This window comes from Trichechus manatus, unplaced genomic scaffold (genome assembly GCF_000243295.1).
Source record: "Trichechus manatus latirostris isolate Lorelei unplaced genomic scaffold, TriManLat1.0 scaffold00038, whole genome shotgun sequence".
Lineage (NCBI taxonomy): Eukaryota > Metazoa > Chordata > Mammalia > Sirenia > Trichechidae > Trichechus > Trichechus manatus.
In genome coordinates, this window is record NW_004443974.1 from 20,070,449 (window position 1) to 20,090,930 (window position 20,482).

Genomic DNA, 20,482 nt, shown 5'->3' on the forward strand with positions numbered 1-20,482 from the left:
TGGGCTGGAGTGGTTTAGAAAGCCTTCATTATAGAATAATTTAGCAGGATTTGAATGCACTCACAGGGGTTGCAAATTCAAATGTCTGTGAGGGCCGTGGTGGGAACTTAAAGAAGAACGACCACAGAAATTAAGAGGACTGTGGCGAACTAGAGAGCCCTGGTGGTGCAGCAGTGAAGCACTCAGCTGCTAATTGAAAGGTCACTGGTTCAAACCGACCAGCCACTCAGCTGTAGAAAGATGTGCAGTCTGCTTCGGTAAAGATTACAGCCTTGGAAACCCTATAGGGCAGTTTTACTCAGTCCTGTAGGGTCTCTATGAGTCAGACTCATTTCGATGGCAATGAATTGAAAGGTAGTGAACCAGATACAGTGTGCCTATGGTGCAGTTAATTACTTTTGTGTGGCCTTTCTAGCCATGGTCTTGCAACTCCCACCCAGGTGATCGGGCAGGACTATGCAATAGGGTAATTATGATCCACCAAGGGGATTGGTCAAGTTTGCCTTAAAAGAGAGCCAATTCCAGAGCAGAGAGGAAGATCCCACCACAACCAAAGAAAGACAGCCAGGAGCAGAGCGGAGCGGAGCTGGTGTTCTTTGGACCCGGGATCCCCGCACTGAGAAGCTCCTGGAAGCAAGAGACCGAGAGACAGAGAACAAGCTATAACCCTGACGATGATGAGAAGTGGTAGTAGGAGAGATGAGACAGCATGGTGGGTTTCCTGGCCCATGGAAAGAGAAAGCCAAGTGCCTTTGGGAAGAGGCCTAGGGCCAGAGAAAGGAGTGCCTGCGAGCATGGTTGGGAAGAGTCTCTCCTGATGGAAGAACTGTATCCAGAATGTTCCTGAGCCTGAATTTAACTGTTACTTCCCTAGTCAACCCCATAATAGTGAGTATGGTCTTTGAGTTTTGTGTGGCCAATGCAATGAATTCTTGAACCCAGTAGAGAGTGCTGTGGCAGAGGCATTTGGTGTCAGAATTGATGAAGATGGCAGAGAGACGAGGCATGTGTGACCTCTTTCTCATGGGAATCAGCCTTGGACTGTTGATGTTGATTCTCCTTTCCCCTTGTGAAGTTAGAGGAGGTCAGACACTGCCCCTACACCATTTTTATAGCACCCCATCTAAACGCATTCAAATGTAATTTAAAAAAAGAAAAAAACCAACACTACCTACTAAACCAAACACACCTTTAGGAGTGAATGGGTGAACTTAGAGCTAATAGCTTATGAATGTCAGTTAGAGTGAAAATTAGGAGAATCTATTAGCAGAAAAGCCAGAACAAAGGCATGGACGAAGAGAAATGAAGGCTTATCAGACAAGTAAGAGTAGGCCAATTTGGATAGCACAAAGGGTGCATATAAGGAGATAAATTCAGAAGGAAGGTTAGACCAGGCTCCGGAAGGCCCCAAATGCAAGATTAACAAGTTTGAACTGGACTACTTCAGGTTTCCTAAATATGCCTTGGCTCAGTATTGGTCTTTGATCAGTATCACTATCTCCATTTTCAAAGCCTGCTGTCTCATTTCTCCCCTTGTCTATATTCTACTCATTCTTTGAGATCTTGTTTTGATGTCCTATCTTCCATTAAGCTTTCCCTAATACTCTCAGTCAGAAGTAAGCAACATCACTCCCTCCTCTCAAATCTCACGGAACTTTTTTTATATCTCGAGACTTATTGCACATTCTAAGATTAAAGTTAACTATGTGCATCTTGGTTTTTCTACTAAACTGTGGCCTTCTTGAAGGGCTACATCTTAGTCACATTTCTTTCCTATACAGAATGAAGAACAGCATTTAAGAAACATTAGTTGAATAATATTTCAAGTGAAAGTTCTTTGTTGTTGTTGTTAGGTGCCCGTGAGTCAATTTTGAGTCATACTGACCCCATGTGACACAGTAGAACTGTCCCATAGGGTTTCTTGGCTGTAATCTTTTACAGAAGTAGATTGCCAGGTCTTTCTCCCGCAGAGCTGCTGGGTAGGTTTGAACCATCCACCTTTTGGTTAGTAGCTGAGTGCCTAACTTTTTGTGCCACCAAGGCTCCTTCACACTCTAGGAAATGGAGAAACCATTATGTGGTTTAGTTAACTGTGTGATGTGAATAAAGTAATGTCTTAGAAATTTGGTAGTAATATAGAATAATATAGAAAGGAAGTAAGAAATCTAGATCATAAATTATGGTCCTGGATTAGGAAAGGGGTTGTGGGAATTAAAAGGAAAGGGTGAATACAAAAGAGTTGTTTTATAGGAAGAATTGGAAGGATACCATGGTGTTCCATGGCCAGTGAGATGAAGATGGCAAAGACGACTGGGTGGCTTTGAGTTGGGAGGATTAGAATAAGGTAGCAGTGAGAAAAGGAGAGACTGATTCAGGCCAAGGGTGTGAGAAACAAACTGATATTTAAACCTGTTGAGGCTCCTATGGGAATACAGCCAAAGGGAAGCATACAATTGAAGTTTGAGTGGCATCACCTCTATTTTCAGGATGTTTCTGAAAATACTGAATGGCACAGTATGAGGTGACATGCTCCATGTATTTGAAAAAACAATAATCATTTCCATTCTCGTGCCCCAGAACAGTACCTGGCCTAGGGTGAAAAGAACAAAACAGCTGAGATAGTGAAGGGGCGAGAAATGAAAAGAAATTTTCTAGGAAATGTTACTTAAGGTCCCAGAGCAGGGCACATGTTGGGGAAAGAGGCAACAGTTCCACTTGAGGATGGAATACCAAAGGATGATACTCAAGCAAAGGCAGAAAGTCTGCAGATAAAATCTTTGGATGCTTCCCAACTATACAGCAAGGCAGCAGTGCCCACAGAAAGAAGAATTATATCTAGACTTCTTAAAAATGAGGACTTTACAGTTCTGTCCAAGTTAATAACTTGGAGACTCTTCTTACCGTACCCAACTCCACACAGCCACTTCCATCAATAAACAGGTTCTGGTACAATGGCCTGGAATAAACTGTAAAGATGGCCACAGGGTGGTGAACAGTTGGCGATAGTACACCACACAGCACACAGAGAGCATAATGTTCCACTGAGACCAACAAATGACAGACATCTCAACACAAACATTAATTCTTCCTGACTTTCCCCATATTTGATGGCAAGTTTATGCTTAAAACTAGGATTTCATAATCCAAAGTCTATATTCTTTTAAGGGATGCACGGATACAATCTTTAGGAGGTTCAGAAACTGCTTTAAAACATAGAAAAAAATTTGCATGTATATAAATATATATATTTCTCTGAGGAGAGATCCATAGATTTCCTCAGACTCTTAACGGGATGTGGAAATACAAGAGATTAAGAACCACTGCTAAAACATAAGAAAATTAATGATACCTACTCGCCAAGATTCTTTTAGCATAACAAGTTTCATAGAATGGACAATAATGTATCACAATTTATTCAATCATTCATTTTAAATATTCTATTATTGATATATTTAAATGTCTTTTAAAGGTTTTCAATGTATCTTTGAAATACTTTTCTCATAACTTTAAGTAAAAAAAAAAAAACAGGTAACTAAATTGTATCCACTGTATGATTTCAACCACAGAAAATGTACTTTGAAGACAAAAAAATAACAAAAGATTAAAAAAGTCTCTCATTGATGAGCTGATAATTTTTAGTTTTATTTTTTCAAAATGCTTTGTGTTCTCCAAATTTTCTTAAATGAGCATATATTGTTTTACCATTATATTTATAGGAACCTTGGTTATGGAAATACATGGATGTAGATTACAGGCTTCCAGGATCAAATATGAAGACATATTCCCTGCCATCAGTCAGCCAAAAAGGGCCCATTCTCAGATATTTCTGGAAACTCACCAATTTGAACCAATTGTATTTTGCTGGGGCTGATATTGTTCCTCTTACATATCAGCCTTTTTGATTACATAACATCTGCCTATCTCAAAATATTTTTCTCTCTAATCCACAATAAAGTTTCTCTTGGTTGACTGAAAAACTCAAGTTAGAAATAATTTCAAGAGAAAACCCAACCTGCCCTTTAAAAATACTCAAGACTACATTCTCTTCTCCAATATGTTTCAGTGTTATAATAGATACGCCTCCACCTACTGCTACTCAGAAGCACAAGCACTGTTCCTGAGAGGGTCAAAATTGGGACTCCCCGTAGAAGGGTGGCATGTTTCAGCAGTGGTTCCCAACCAAGGGCAAGTACATCACCCAAGTGTTCTGGACCTGTGTGTGGTGTATGGATTGCCAGTGTAACTGGAGGGCACTATAGTACTGTCATTTAGTGACCAAGGGCCAGGGATGCTAAACATCCTACAAAGACCAGAACAATCTCTCATAATGAAGAACTGTACTGCCAAAATGCCAATAGCACCTCTATTGAGAAACACTGAGCCTTTGCTGTGCTCATCCTTTCCTCTTCTCCTGCAGGGCTTGAGTCCAAATCTATCTTCCCAATGGAACTCTCCCAAAGCACTTCAGTGCATCTTTTCTCTGTATTTCCACCTCTGGTACTCAATTTGGTACTTAGTAACATGGGTTTTTAGATAATATTTAACAAGTATCTATTTGAGCATGTAAGTGCTTTGCCTCTCTCAACATAACTGTGAGCTCCCAAGTACACGGTCATCTAGAAAAATTCTAAGCACTTTCATTTAGGAGTCGTCCTGGAGTGGCACAAGCAGTTAAGTGCTCAGCTGCTAACTGAAAGGCTAATGGTTCGAGTCCACACAGAAGCACCTTGCAAAAAACGCCTGGCAATCTACTTCCGAAAAATCAGCCATTGAAAAACCTATGGAGAAGTTTTACTCTGATACTCCAGTCATCATGAGTTGGAATTAACTCAACAGCAACTGGTTTATCATCCAGGAAAGTGCTAAATGCATCTGAAAAAAATCAATATATAGGAAAAAGGTAAAATATTGCAAAAACGTTAGACTTTCTCGGGAGAGTGGCTGATTTTTTTAAGGAACAATCACATTCAGAGCTCCTCTGTGGAATAGTTAATCAGAAATTTACTGTAAATGACACTATTTTACAGAAGCAGCGGTGGCAGTTATTTTTCTCAGGTAATATTGGTACTGAAATGAAAGATTAAACATTGTTAACTTTTTGCCTTTCTGATTTTTCTAGATAGCAAATGAATGAAAGTCTACTTCAACATTTTGATTGGTTATCCTGAAAAGGTCTTAAAACTCTAGGTTAGTTAGTTTCTTATTATCACGATCAAAAGCACTTAATAGGTTCTTATGCTGGGCAAGCTTCATATAAACTGACCTAAAGTTTATCTTTCAGTAGTTTTCCATAAAAAATAAATAAAAGCTGTTGGCGAGGATATAGGGAAATTGAAACCCTTATCCACTGATGGTAGGTATGTAAAATAGTATAGTCATAGTGGAAAACAGTGTGGCAAAAAACTAAAAATAGAACTACCATGTGACCCAGCAATTCCACTCCTAGGTATATACCCAAAAGACTTGAAAGCAGTAACTCAAACAGAGACTTGGACACCAATGTTCACAGCAGCACTATTCACAATAGCCAAAAGGTGGAAACATCCTAAATGCCCATCAGCAGATGGATGGATAAATAAAATGTGGTACATACATACAATGGCATGCTACTCAGTCAGTAGGAGAAATGAAGTCTTGATAGATACTACAATATGGATGGAACTTGAAGACTTTATGTTGAGTGAAATAAATCAATCACAAAAGGACAAATATTGTATGACCTCACTTACATAAAAAAAAACAAGAAAAGGCAAATGTATAGAGAACAAAGTTTATTAGTGGTTACAAAGGTGAGAGGCATGGGAGGTTACTGCTTATGAAATACTGAGGTTTGGTTTATGGTGATGGAAAAATCACATTGATTAAGGATAGGGTTGCACAGTCAATTATTTTAAGTGCTGTCAATAAGTCGTATACCTGTAAAAAGTTAAATTGTCAAAAGTTGTGTGATAGATATGTTTACAACAATGACAAAAAAAAAAAAAAGAGTAGCTGCTGAGACTCCTTATGTACAACCAAACACCTCATGGGATTTGGTTCCTTGGTTTGGTGGTTTAGAATCATGGTTTCATGGGACATCCCAGTTAACTGGCCTAATAATACGTTTAGTGCTTCTCTTCTACCTCCTAGTTCGTTGCTTAGTGCTTGGGGTCTTAAAAGCTTGCAAGCGGCCATGCAAGGCACAACAATTGCTCTCTATTCATCTGGAGTAACAGAGGAAGAAGGAGAGTCAGGAATAGGAGGAGCAAATGGAATGTGTGGTTAATTTTCTCCATGAACAACTGCCTCCTTTGCCATGAGACCAGAAGAACAAGATGGTGCCCAGTAGCCATTACTGAACATCATGATGAAAGATTCTAAAAGAATTCTAATCAAAAGGGGGAAAAATGTAGCAGAGAATTTCAAATTCTCATAGAACCCAGATTTTCTCGAGCCATGGAGGCTGGATGAACCCCTGAAACTATTGCGTTGAAGTAATCTTTAAATCTTAAACCAAGAAGATCCTCTGAAGTCTTCTTAAAACCAAACAATAGTTTACCTTAACTAGTAAAAAATGCTTGCCTTGAGCTTTATACTCTTATAGGAACTATCTGCATAGAATCAGAGCCCTGGTGGTGCAGTGGTTAAGAGCAACAACTGCTAAGCAAAAGATCAGCAATCCAAATCCACCAGCCAGCCGCTCCTTGGAAACCCTGTGGGGCAGTTCTCCTCTGTCCTATAGGGTTACTATGAGTTGGAATCAACTTGACAGCAAGGGGTATATGAGATCAAATTGACAACAGCAACTCAACAGATCAGAGTGGATCCTTAGGGGGCACTAAATTTATATTAATGGAGTAGTAACTCAGAAAAGGAGGGTGAGAATGGTTGTACAACTCAAAGAACGTAATCCACTGAAGGTACATGTAGAAACGGTTGTTGATGTATGTTTTGTGTGTATTCTCAACACAACAAAAACAAAATTTAAAAAAATACACCAGAAAAATAAATAAAAGAACAAGTGAAAATTTGTTCTACGTGCAAATAAAGTACTTTGGTAAATTTTACGGGGTCTAGGATGATGGAGGACATGGAGAGAGAGCCTTGAAGCAAGAGAAAGGAATAACGAAGGAATAGTATATACATTTGGAAACCATATCGCCAAAGGGGAAAAATGGCTGTTTTTAATCAGTAAGATGAAAAAGGTTTCCTGGAAGAGATAAAATTAAAGAATAAAATGTAAGAGGGACAATTTCCATTGGGTGTGACTTTAGGGAATGTAGAAAAGTAGGAGTGTGAGAGAGGGGGAAAAAAAAAATCAAGCAATGTTCAGTAAGCCACCTTGAGAAGCCAAAGCAGAAAATAAATGAGAATAGTTAAAGTTTATAAAAATGAGAGGACTACTTTGAAGAAGAGTTTGGGAGATCTGGTCTTTATTCAATGACCAGTGAGAGAAAACTACTAACACCATAAAAGGGATTCAAATAGGAAGGTGACAAATAATTTTGCAGATTGCATTCTGCTTTGGCTGGTGACATTTAGAGGTTATCACAGATTATTCAGCAGATATACATTTTCTATACTCTGGTTTGTAAACTTTTAAACATTTAAGAACCAGTGTTCCAAAACATTCTTGACGGGCAGAATCATTCATCAGTAATTGTCATCACACTACATTTTTAGTTAACAAGCAACTTTTAAGAGTCTACAGAGTGACAGTTTAGCCTTAAATAACCGTTAAAAAAAACAAAAAACAGAACTTACAGAAACTTCCATTTTAATTTTATTTTAAGTAATAGACTTGTTACTATGAAATAAAATATTTTAAAGTCAATGGGCCATCTTGTGACACTCTTATGCTTGAGAAACCCCAACCATAGAAAATATTCTCAGGGAAAACATGTTTTAAGACTATGTCTAGAAAATTAAAATCAACATTTATAAAAAATTTTTTTCTATTAAATTTTTCTAACAGAATATTTTCTATAAGGTTAATTTGTTAGGCAGGAAAGATAAAGTCTCACATCACAAATGAAAAAAAAAATGTGTTTCCAACATAGAGAATTAATTCAGCAACGTTAATGTGGTTCCATGAGATATGTTTAAATAAAAATAGCACAGTTGGAAATCAGGATAAAACCTTGGTACTTCAGCAATGAAATGTATCACCATTTAGATAAGGATCATTTATGTAGCTACTATTATACTCCTTCACAGCTATAACAGTACAGTCTCTATCTGGAGGTACTGGACAGGGATAATAGATTTTATAAAGCATGTATTTTCTAATACTATTCCAGTATCTTTCTGGTTTAAAAAAATTTTTAAATATAATCACACTTCTCAATCTTTGTATTTCATTTTTACTCTAAATAATATAATGTCTTTTGAAATCAGATAATCTTATGAACCATATCTTAATAACTGTGATTCTGGACACCCTAAGGCCTGTTGAATATTACATATACAACATAGCAATGACATAGTGTTTTTGTTGGATTAAAGCTAAAAAATATGCAGACTTCACTGGGAATTTTTCCCCACCCCAAAGGTTCTCTTTGGGTTCATTCTTTCCAAAGAAGCAAAAACGGCAAAGAATTAAAACTCTGGTATTAAATCTATGACCACCTAAATAAAAGGAGCTTAAAATGTAATTGGGATGAGACTGTACATTTTGAAATGCATTTACCTGAACCCATGACTCTAACATTACATTTATGAAGAACTCTTATTTTTACGTCATTAATAACTGAGAAAGAGGAAGATAGAGAATCTACATTATGTATTCCAGAATATTAAGTTCACTAAATCTCATTGAAGCCACATTAGTAATTCTTCAAGTTAGCAGAATTTGCTTTATTCTACTCATAGGTATATACCCAAAAGAAGTGAAAGCAGGAATGCAAACAGATCCTTGTACACCAATGTTCACTGCAGTACTATTCACAACAGCCAAAAAGTGGAGCCAGTCTAAATGTCCATCAACAGACGAATGGATAAACAAAATGTGGTACATACAATGGAACATTACTCTGCCACAAAGAGAAATGAAGTCCTGATACTTGTTATGACATGGAAGAACCTTGAAAACATTATGCTGATTGAAATTAATCAGTCACAGAAAGAAACACTGTATGATCTCACTTATATGAAATGTATAGAATAGGCAAACATGTAGAGACCAAAGTATATTGGTGATTGATGGACGGGAGGGAAGGGAAAGGGGGGATTCACTTCTTAGGGGGACACTAAGTTTCTGTTAAGGGTAATGGTATAATTTGAGACTAAATAAAGGTGATGGCTGAACAATATGATGACTATAATTAATGTCACCAAATTGTACATGTGAAGATTGCTAAAAAGTCAAATACTTTGTTACCAGTATATTAAGACAATTTAAAAAAAAGAAGAAAAAGAAATAAATCTTAACCTTGCCCAACAAATAGAATGGATCCTTGTCCAAGTCAAACTCCAAACCAAATAGTCTGGATATTCATCCATCACATACACCCTACAAGCATGCTTACCCAGTGTATCCAGTATGCACTTAGTCCATTTATTCACTCAGCAACCATGTCTTGATTGTCTTCCTTGTGTCAGACGCTGGCATAAGCACTGATAAGTTGACTGTCGCAGATTTGGCTCATGATAAACTTCACATTACATTAATTTAACTATATTTGACACTCTCATGTTGTTTTCTATCTTACAAATCCGAAGATCTCTCCTTTGAAAACGTATCCTTTAGGCCAGGGCACTATGGAGGAACATGCTTTAAGACGAGTAAGAAGCCTGGTTCTGGTCTCAGCTTCATCTTTGTCAGACCATTATTTTGTGATCAAGTAACTTTTCCAGTCTCTCTTTTAAATATAAAATAGGGCTCATACACTGCCCTATTTCTTTTCCAAGGTTGTTACAATGAATAAATGAGGTGTTGTGTATACTTTGAAATTTAAAAATCAACAGAAAAATGTAAAGTGAGAAATATAAGGAAAGCCCTCATAAAATAAAGAGCAAAGGGTATAAACAGGCACTCAACAAAAATAACAAAAACAACAACAATAAATGTTAGAAACATTCAATTTCATTAATAATAAAAGTAATACAAACTTCAAAAAAAATTCATTTTTTTAAATCTATTAAACAGAAAGATTCTTAATATCAAAATTGCTATTTATCAAGAGCAATAATTTACCTTTCAACAGGAATTTTTGACCATAATATTTGTTCAATAATTCTAAATCAACAATATTTACCTTTAAAAATTCAATCTAATATGTACTGAAAAATTTGTGACCAAGAATCTTCATAGCAGCATTATCTATAGGAAAGAATACGGCAACAACCTAAATGTGCAATAGGGGGGTTATTTAAAATAACAGTATAATAGTAAGATGGAAATAATTAAGCAATTAAAAATCATAACTTGGAAGACTATTTAATGGGAAAATAAAAACAATATATTGTCCTTGTTGATGCCCAGCATATGCCAGAAAATGTTCAAGGCACTAGGAGTAGAGTGGACAGCAGATAGACAGCCTTCCTGCTTCATGGAGCTTACAGTCTCAGCAGAAATGGTTACATAAACTAAACTCTAAAATTTATAGGAAAATTGAACACCTCTACAACAAAAACACAAATAATTCAATTAAAAAATGGGCAAAGATATGAAAAGACACTTCATCAAAGACATTCAGGAAATGCTTATGAGCAGCCATCTAAGATATGTCTACTAGTCCCATCCCATCTGGAGCAAGGAAGAATGAAGAAAACCAAAGACATACAGGGAAGAAGACATAAGGGAAAGATTAGTCGAAAGGACTAATGGACCACAACTACAACAGCCTCCACCAGACTAAGTCTAGCACAGCTAGACGGTGCCCAGCTACCACCACCAAATGCTCTGACAGAGATCACAATAGACAGTCCCAGACAAAACTGGAGAAAAATGTAGAACAAAATTCTAACTCACAAAAAAAGACCAGACTTACTGATCTGACAGAGACTGGAGAAACCCTGAGAGCATTGTCCCCAAACACCATTTAACTCAGTACTTAAGTCACTTCACTCCTGAGGCTCACCCTTTAGCCAAAGATTAGACAAGTCTATAAAACAAACAATAACACACGTAGTTCAACCAAGTATACAAGACTAAATGGGCACACCAGCCCAGGGGCAAGGATGAAAAGGCAGGAGGGGACAGGAAAGCTGGACGAACGGAAATGGGGAACGCAAGGTAGAGAAGGAGAGAGTGTTGAGATGTTGCAGGGTTGGAAACCAATGTCACAAAACAATATGTCTATTGTTTAATGAGAAACTAATTTGCTCTGTGAACTTGCACCTAAAGCACAGTTAGAAAGAAGAAAAGAAACAGCTACATAGAAAATTCTAGGTTTCATATGGTTACAGTGATTGCAGTTATACTGCTTCCATAAAGATTACAGTCTAGAAAACCCTATGGGAGACTGTCATATGTGGTCACTATGAGTTGGAATCAACTCAATGGCACCTAACAGCAACAACAATATATTAACTATATATTCAAATAGAAGACTAGAAGGAAATCTATGAAATGAGAACAATCATTACCTTTGGATAGTGAGAAGATAGATTTAACTTTAATTCTTATATATTATTTTCCAGTTGTTTTAATGACATGGAAGAAATAAAGTTTATAAAAATACATTCAGCCCTGAGATACCCCTTAAACTTTAAACTGAAACTACTCCTAGAGGTCATCTTTCAACTAAATAACAGGTTGGCACATAAAATAAACAATTATCGTCTATCAGTACTGCGCTTCTTTAAAAATCTATGAGACCAAATGGTCAACATTCAGTGGTGTCACTAGGGTTGGTGTCACTCAGTATGGTAATTCATGGTGTGACCCCCGCCCCCACCATGGATCTATTCCCATACCAGACCATACAGAATGCTTAGTAATTTTTTTTTGTATGAATGTTACTTGGAAATCATAATTCCCCTATATCACTCCCCTTTTTCTTTAATTACTACTTCATTCTCAAAAGGTTATTGATATAGGTTTGCAAATACTAATTACCACAATATTGCAGCTAAAACAGCAGAAAATTTGAAAAAACTAGCAACCACATAAATATTGGCAGCCACAAAAACAACAGCACATGCTTGGAGCGCGTGCAGATGAAACCATATAATTCGAAGCATCGTTGTAATTGGGTAATAATGACAGCTCTGACTGGAGCGCATTAGAAGGTTCAAAAAGTAAATCAGCATAGAGTTTCAGCCTTGTAGGTATATTGACACATGTAAGCTGGCTTACGAAGAATGTTTTTATTGTTATAACTAACTACAGAGATACTTTTATAGGCATTTTGGTGTCACCCTGACAGTGTCACCCAGTGCAGTCTGCACTCCTCACATCCTCCTACTGACACCACTGTCAACATTTACCCTAAAGCAGTGATGAGAAGGTAAGGGGGGAGGGGGCATGGAAACTAGATTAATGTAAATGGAACTACCAGAACAGCAATAATGAGAATTGTATACATTGTAAAAAATTTTTACACATTTTAAAAAATGTAACCAATGTCATGAAACAAGTAGTACAGAAATTGTTAAATGGGAACCTAACTTGCTGTGTAAACTTTCACCAAAAACATAGTAAAATACTATTAAAAAAAAAAAAATACATCCAGAAGGTGGGGCAACATGGTGCCCTAGCCAGGTGTACCATGCCATCCCTCTGCAGCTAAGACCTGAAAAACTAAGTAAAACAGATACAAACATCAATCTGGTAACTCTAAGATCAAATGAAAGGATAAAGAACTAGATTGAACACAGAATGGAAGAAGAAACTGACAGAAAACAGAGAACGAGGAGATATATGGAGTGGAGGTCCCCTGCCAACAAACACAGCATAGCGTCGCCATCTTGGAACACAGCCAGCAATGACCTTGGATGGGGAGTACAGGAAGGCAAATTCATGGAGCTCCCAACAGGAGACAGAACATCTGGCATCTGGTAACCAGAGAAACATGCTTTCCCACCCCTCACCCAACCCCTCACCCTTCTGGTGAGTTGAAGCAAGAACTCCCTCATCCCAGCAGCCTCCAGTTCTGGGGTCCACAATACAAGCCTCCACTTGCCACTCAGTTTTTTTCCCCTTCTTTCTTCCTTTTCTTCTCCCTCCCACCTAGTCCCACACACCAGTGCCTCACCTTCCTGCCGGCCCCCACAACACCATGGCAGCTATAGAGCCACCAGAGAACCTAGAGGAAATGGAGAAATTTCTAGAAACATACTATCTAAACTAACACAAATGAAGATAGAATATCTGAACAGACACATAAAAAGAGAAGAGATTAAAGAGGTAATTCAAGAAAGAAAAAAAAACTCCCCCCCGCCAAAAAAAAAATAAAATAAAAGCCCTGGCCTGGATGTCTTCACTGGAGAACTCTACCAAACATTCCAAGACGAGCTCACAACAGTACTATTCAAATTATTCCAGAGTATAGACAAGGAAGAAATACTCCTAAATTCATTCCATGAGGCCAGCATAACCCTAATACCAAAGTCAGGCAAAGACAGCACCAAAAAAAAAAAAAAATTTTTTTTTTTTTACAGACCAGTATCTCTCATGAGACTAGACGCAAAAATTCTTAAAATTGTAGGTAATAGAATTCAGCATCATATCAAAAAAATAATACACCACGACCAAGTGGGATTCATACCAGATATGTAAGGTTGGTTTAACAACAGAAAATCAATCAATGTAATCCACCACATAAACAGAGCAAAAGAAAATAATCACACGATTATCTAAATCGATGCAGAAAAGGCATTTAATAAAGTACATCCATTCCTGATTTAAAAAAAAAAAAAAAACTCTCCATAAAATATGAATAGAAGGGAAATTCCTCAACATAAAAAATAGCATCTATACAAAACCGATAGCCAACATTATTCTCAATGGAGAGAGGCTGAAAGCATTCCCCCTGAGAATAGGAACAAGACAAGGATGTTGTCTTAGTCATCTAATGCTGCTATAACAGAAATACCACAAGTGGATGGCTTTAACAAAGAGAAAGTTATTTCTTCACAGTAAAGTAGGCTAAAAATCCAAATTCAGGGCTTTAGCTCCAGGCGAAGGCTTTCTCTCTCTGTCAGCCTTCTCATCAATGTTCCCCCAGACTAGGAGCTTCTCCACACAGGGACCCTGGGTCCAAAGGACGTGCTCTGCTCCCGGCACTGCTTTCTCGGTGGTACGAGGTGCCCCTGTCTCTCTCCTCAGTTTTCTCTTTTATATCTCAAGAGATTGCCTCAGGACACAATCCAATCTTGTAAATTGAGTCCTGCCTTACTAACACAACTGCCGTTCATCCTCTGTCATTAACATCATAGAGACAGGAGTTACAACATGTAGGAAAATCACACAATACCACGAATCATGGCCCAGACAAATTGGTACACATATTTTGGGGGGGACATAATTCAATCCATGACAGATGCCCTTTATCACTCCTATTTAACATTGTGCTGGAAGTCCTAGCTAGAGTAATAAGGCAAGAAAAAGATATAAAGGGCACCCAAATTGGAAAGGAAGAAGTAAAACTATTCCTGTTAATAAATATGATACCAGACATACAAAACCTCAAAGATTCCACAAGAAAACTACTGAACTAATAGGCAGATTCAGCAGAGTAGCAGTATACAAGATCAATATAAAAAATCATTTGGATTCCTATACACTAAGAAAGAGAACTTCAAAAGGGAAATCAGGAAAACAGTATCATTTATAATAGCCCTTAAAAAGATAAAATACTCAGGAGTAAATCTAACCAGGGACATACGAGACCTATACAAAGAAAACAACAAAACACTACTGTAAGAAACCAAGAGACCTACATAAATGGAAAAACATACAATCTTCATGGCTAGGAAGACTTAACATTGTGAAAATGTCAATTTTACCCAAAGTGATCTACACATATAATGCAATCCTGATCCAAATACCAACAGCATTATTTAATGAGATGGAAAAACTAATCACCAACTTTATATGGAAAGAAAGAGGCTCTGCTTTGGATAAGCAAAGCTTTACTGGGGGGAAAAAAAAAAAAAGAACAAAATAGAAGGCCTCAGATTACTTGATCTCAGAACCTACTATACAGCTACGGTAGTCAAAACAGCCTGGTACTGGTACAACAACAGACACACAGACCAATGGAACAGAATCCAGAACACAGACGTAAATTCACCCACCTATGGTCAGCTGATCTTTGACAAAGGACAGAAGTCCATTAAATGGGGAAAAGACGGTCTTTTTAACAAATGGTGCCGGCAAAAGTGGATGTCCATCTATAAAAAAATGAAACAGGACTCTTCTCACACAATACACAAAAACTAACTCAAAATATATCATATACCTAAATACAAAACCTAAAACAATTGATATCATGGAAGAAAAAGAATACGGACAACGCTAGGGGCCCTAATGCATGGCATAAATACAATGCAAACCAGAACCAACAATGCACAAACACCAGAAGATAAACTAGGTAACTGGAAGCTCCTAAACATTAAACACTTATGCTCATCAAAAGACTTCACCAAAGAGTAAAAAGAGAACATACAGACTGGGAAAAAATCTGTGGCTATGACATATCTGACAAGGGTCTAACCTCTAAAATCTATAGAATACTTCAGCACCTCAACAACAAAAAGACAAAATAATCCCATTTAAAAATAGCCAAAGTACATTAACAGACACTTCACCAATGAAGACATTCAGGCAGCTAACAGATACATATGGAAATGCGCATGAATATTAGCCATTAGAGAAATTCAAATCAAAACTACAATGGGAAATCATCTCATCTTGAAATTACTGGCACTAATAAAAATAAATAACAAATGTTCAAGAGGTTGTGGGGAGACTGAATCTCTTATGCACTGCTAATGGGAATGTAAAATGGCACAACCACTATGGAAATGATATGACACTTCCTTAAGAAGCTAGAAATAGAAATACCATACAATCCAGCAATTCCAGTCCTAGGAATGTATCCTAAAGAAATAAGAGCCATCAAACCTATAAACATATGCACACCCATGTTCACTGCAGCATTATTCATAATAGCAAAAAGATGGAAACAACCTAAGTTCCCCTCAACAGAGAAATGGATAAGCAAATTATGGTACATACACACAATGGAATACCACGCAACAACAAAGAACGGTAATTAATCCATGAAACATCTCACGACATGGATGAATCTGGAGGGCATTATGCTGAGTGAAATAAGTCAATCACAAAAGGGAAAATATTGTATGAGACCATTATTATAAAAACCCAAGAAAAGGTTTACACACAGAACAAAACAATCTTTGATGGTTATGAGGGAAGGGAGGGGTGGGAAGGGGAAATCACTAACTAGATAGTAGATTAAGTGTTAACTTTGGTGAAGGGAAAGATGATACACAATATAGGGGAAGTCAGCACGACTTGACCAAAGCAAAATTGTAGAAGCTTACTAGACACATCCAAACATCTTGATGGACCGAGTTACTGGGGCTGAGGACTGGGGACCATGGTTTCGGGTGACATCTAGTTCAATTGGCATAACATAGTTCATAAAAGAAAATGTTCTACATTTTACTTTGGTGAGTAGTGTCTTGGGTCTTAAAAGCTTGTGAGCCGGCATCTAAGATAGATCTATTGGTCCCATCCCATCTGGAGCAAAGGAGAATGAAGAAAGCAAAGACACAAGGAAAATATTAGTCCAAAGGACTAAAGGACCATGTGAACCACAGCCCCCACCAGCCTGAGCCTAGAGAAGATCTAGATGGTGCCTGGCTACCACCACCAACTGCTCTGACAGGGGGTCACCATACAGGGTCTTGGACATAGCGGGAGATAAACGTAGAACAAAATTCAAATTCTTGCTGGTCTGACAGACTGGAGCAACCCTCAAAACTGTGGCCCCCAGACACCCTGCTATCTTAGAACTGAAGCCAATCCTGAAGTCCATCTTTCAGCCAAAGATTAGACAGACCTAGAAAACAAACAACACAGTGAGGAACATGCTTCATAGTTCAATCAAGTATACAAGACCAAATGGGCAACACCTGCTGAGAAGATGAGACTGTAGGAAGGGACAGGAAAACTGGACAAATGGACATGGGGAACCTGGGGTGGAAAGGGAAAGGGGGAGAGTGCTGACACAACGCAGGCATTCAACCAATGTCGCAAAACAACAAACAACTTGTGTATAAATTTTTGAACGAGAAACTCATTTGTGCTATAAACCTTCACCCAAAGCACAATTTAAAAAAAAAAAGAAAAAAAAACCATGCAAAGAGAGACTTTCTAATTTTCATTAATAAAACCAAACACATTCTTTTAGAATCAATGATGTGGCCAGTGACCTTTGCCTTTAAGGAACTCAGTCCATTTAAGTGGAACAACTAAACAGGGCATGGAGCGGGAGGGAGACGACCAAAGATTAGATTAGGGTAGCCTGGGGAGTCAGAGTAGCCAGGGAACTGGACCATCTCAGAGGTCGACCAGGATTCATATGAGCGGGACACTGGAGAGACATGGTTTTTACAGGTCCAGGGCAATAAATCCATCTATTGGGACAGTGTCTTAAGTTAGGTAAACATACCAGCCACCACCCCCATCAGTCAGTTTGTCATAATATGGTGGCTTTCATGTTGCTATGATGCTGAAAGCTATGACACTGGTATTTCAAATACCAGCAGATTTTTGTAGACAGGTTACAGCAGAGCTTCCAGACTAAGACAGACTAGCAATCCACTTAAGAAAATCAGCCAATGAAAATCTTATGGGTCACAACAGAATACTGTGCTGGAAAATGAACCCCTAGAAGTTGGAAGGCACTCTAAATACACACTGTCTACCACGACAGACTCGAGCATACCAATGATCATGAAGATGGTGCAGGACCACGCAATGTTTTGTTCTGTTGTACATGAGATCAGTGTGAGTTGGATCCAACACGACAGCTAGCTAGCAACAACAATAACAGACATACCAAGAGTTTGCTCTTGATGAGGTAGATAGAAAGGATTCACCGCATTTTCTGGAAGAAATAATCATATTCTGAAAACAGTGTTTTGATACAATTAGTCAGAGGTACACAGGGTGGTGAGCGAAGAAAGAAACTAGAGAATGAGGGATCATGTACGAGGCTGGGGTGCTGAAGAGCTGAACATGAATGATGTCAATTAGAATGAAGAGGAAGGCAAGTACCTGCTTGCCACTTCAAAGGAAAATAGCCTGTGAGATTCCTCAGGCTCTGTCAAAATAAACTTTAGACTCAAATCTGACCTCGGATTATTAAATAATTGAGGAATTATTTCAATATAAATAATTTACCCAGCTGAACAGCCTTGAGGCAGAGGCAAATATCGAAATTTCAAAAGTTAATATTATTTATTACCTCAAATCACTCTCAAGGGTTACTAGGGGACAGACAGTTCAACAAAGGCATAGTATACATGACTGACTGTAAGTAGGAAAGACTTGGCTGGTCTACATAGCAAAATGGTTTCTGGCTACTTTCCAACGGCGCTGAAATGGAGGGAGAAATGAACATTCAAACAAATTGTCATCAATTGCTTACCACAGATTTGAATTAGCATGCAAGTCTACATAACTGGCATTTTAGTGTTTACAGATGCCAAAATAAATTGAAATCCAAAGCTATTTCAGATATCTGAGTCATTTTTACATAGAAAGACAATTTAATTAACAGAAAACAGGAAAAGATGCTAACAAAACCTTGCTGCATTAATAGTCAACAATAACAAGCACGTACGATATCCTGAAATCGAAGAAGTGTTTTGAATTTGATCGTTTTCTATCGTCTGGTTTGCATCTCCTCCAGACCAATTCTTCTTGAATAGTTTTGATAACCCCTATCCTCAACACCCTCCCTACTCAGCTATGCTGAATATGCACTAACCAAAAAAAAAAAAAAAAAATCTAACCAAACCCATTGCCGTCAAGTTGATTCCGACTCATAGAGACTCCATAGGACAGAGTAGAACTGCCCCCATAGGGTTTCCAAGGAGCGCCCAGTGGATTTGAACCTAGCAGCCATAGTTCTTAACCACTGTGCCAGAGTTTCTAAATATGCACACTAAGGTCTTATAATGGATGTACCAAAGATCTATGGCATTTGTTCTATTTCTAAAATCTACTTGACAAATACTTCCAAAGCATACAATTCATGAATTTCTCCTTCCCAAATTATTTTTCCCCACATGACTAATTTTTAAACTGCACTTAACCCAATCATCCCATTTCTAAGAATGAAAGAAGAGTTTCACTTCAGTGGCCTTCCCTGAACATTTTCCTCTTTTGTAGGGAAAAAGTTATGCTAAAGGGAACAGAAAGGAGTGGTACACGCCTACTTGGGCAAATTGTGAAACTGGGAGGCCAGTAGGCCATGCTGTTTGCAACTATGATCCATGCTAGCTCGGCCTCAGTTTGAACCTTCCACTAATCTTGTCAGTTTAGGCCAGCTTTTTAAAAGAGCAATTGAATCACAAAGCCAGCAAATAGCAACCTGTTAATGAAATTCATCTATTCACTCAAAAAAAAAAAGTTAACCAGCTTTTTCTACCCTTGAGAAAGGTATAAAAAGTTGTGGGGGGGCGGGGGGAAGATGCACTCCCTCTCCTTAAAGTTCTAGTCTTGTGAGAAAGAGACATAAATAAATCACACTCAATCTCCTGAGTGTGAAGAGTGTTTGGTTAAACGCAAACAAGTAGGTAAAGGCACACCTGTTGTTGTTGTGTGTTGTCAAGTGGGTTCGGACTCATAGCAACCCTGTATGACAGGGTAGAATTTCCCCATAGGGTTTCCTAGGCTGTAATCTATATGGGAGCAGACCTCCAGGTCTTCTCTCCTGTAGAGAGGCTGCTGGGTTCAAACTATCAATTTTATAGAGATCCGATTGAGACTAGAACCTAAAGAGAATTTGCAAGAGCAGAGGCCAGTAAGCTATACCTGCAGGTTGAATGCAGCTCACGGTCTATTTTTATAAAGAAGCTTTATTGGTTTATACCAGTCTTTTAATACTTTATATCGCCTTAACTTCCCCTCCATATAAAAAAATCAATGTCTCCATTTTTTAAGTCCCTCTTTTTTGTTTTAATATTATCCTTTTTTACATATTGATGTCTATTTCCCTATTTTCAATGTTTTAGCTTTGATGTATTTTCGATATCCTTATCTGAGTCAGTATCTGGTTGCTCTATCCTGTGTTCTAGTCTTGCGTTGTTAGCTGGTGTTATCTAATAGTAGGACTCCTCTTTGTATTTCTTGTAATTTTGGTTTGGTTTTTGCAAATTCCCTGACCTTCGTTTATCTGGAAATGCCCTCATTTCACCATCATATTTGAGAGACAGTTTTGCTGGGTACACATAGTTCTTGGCTGACAGTTATTTTCCTTCAAGGCTTTATATATGTCATCCCATTGCCTTCTAGCCT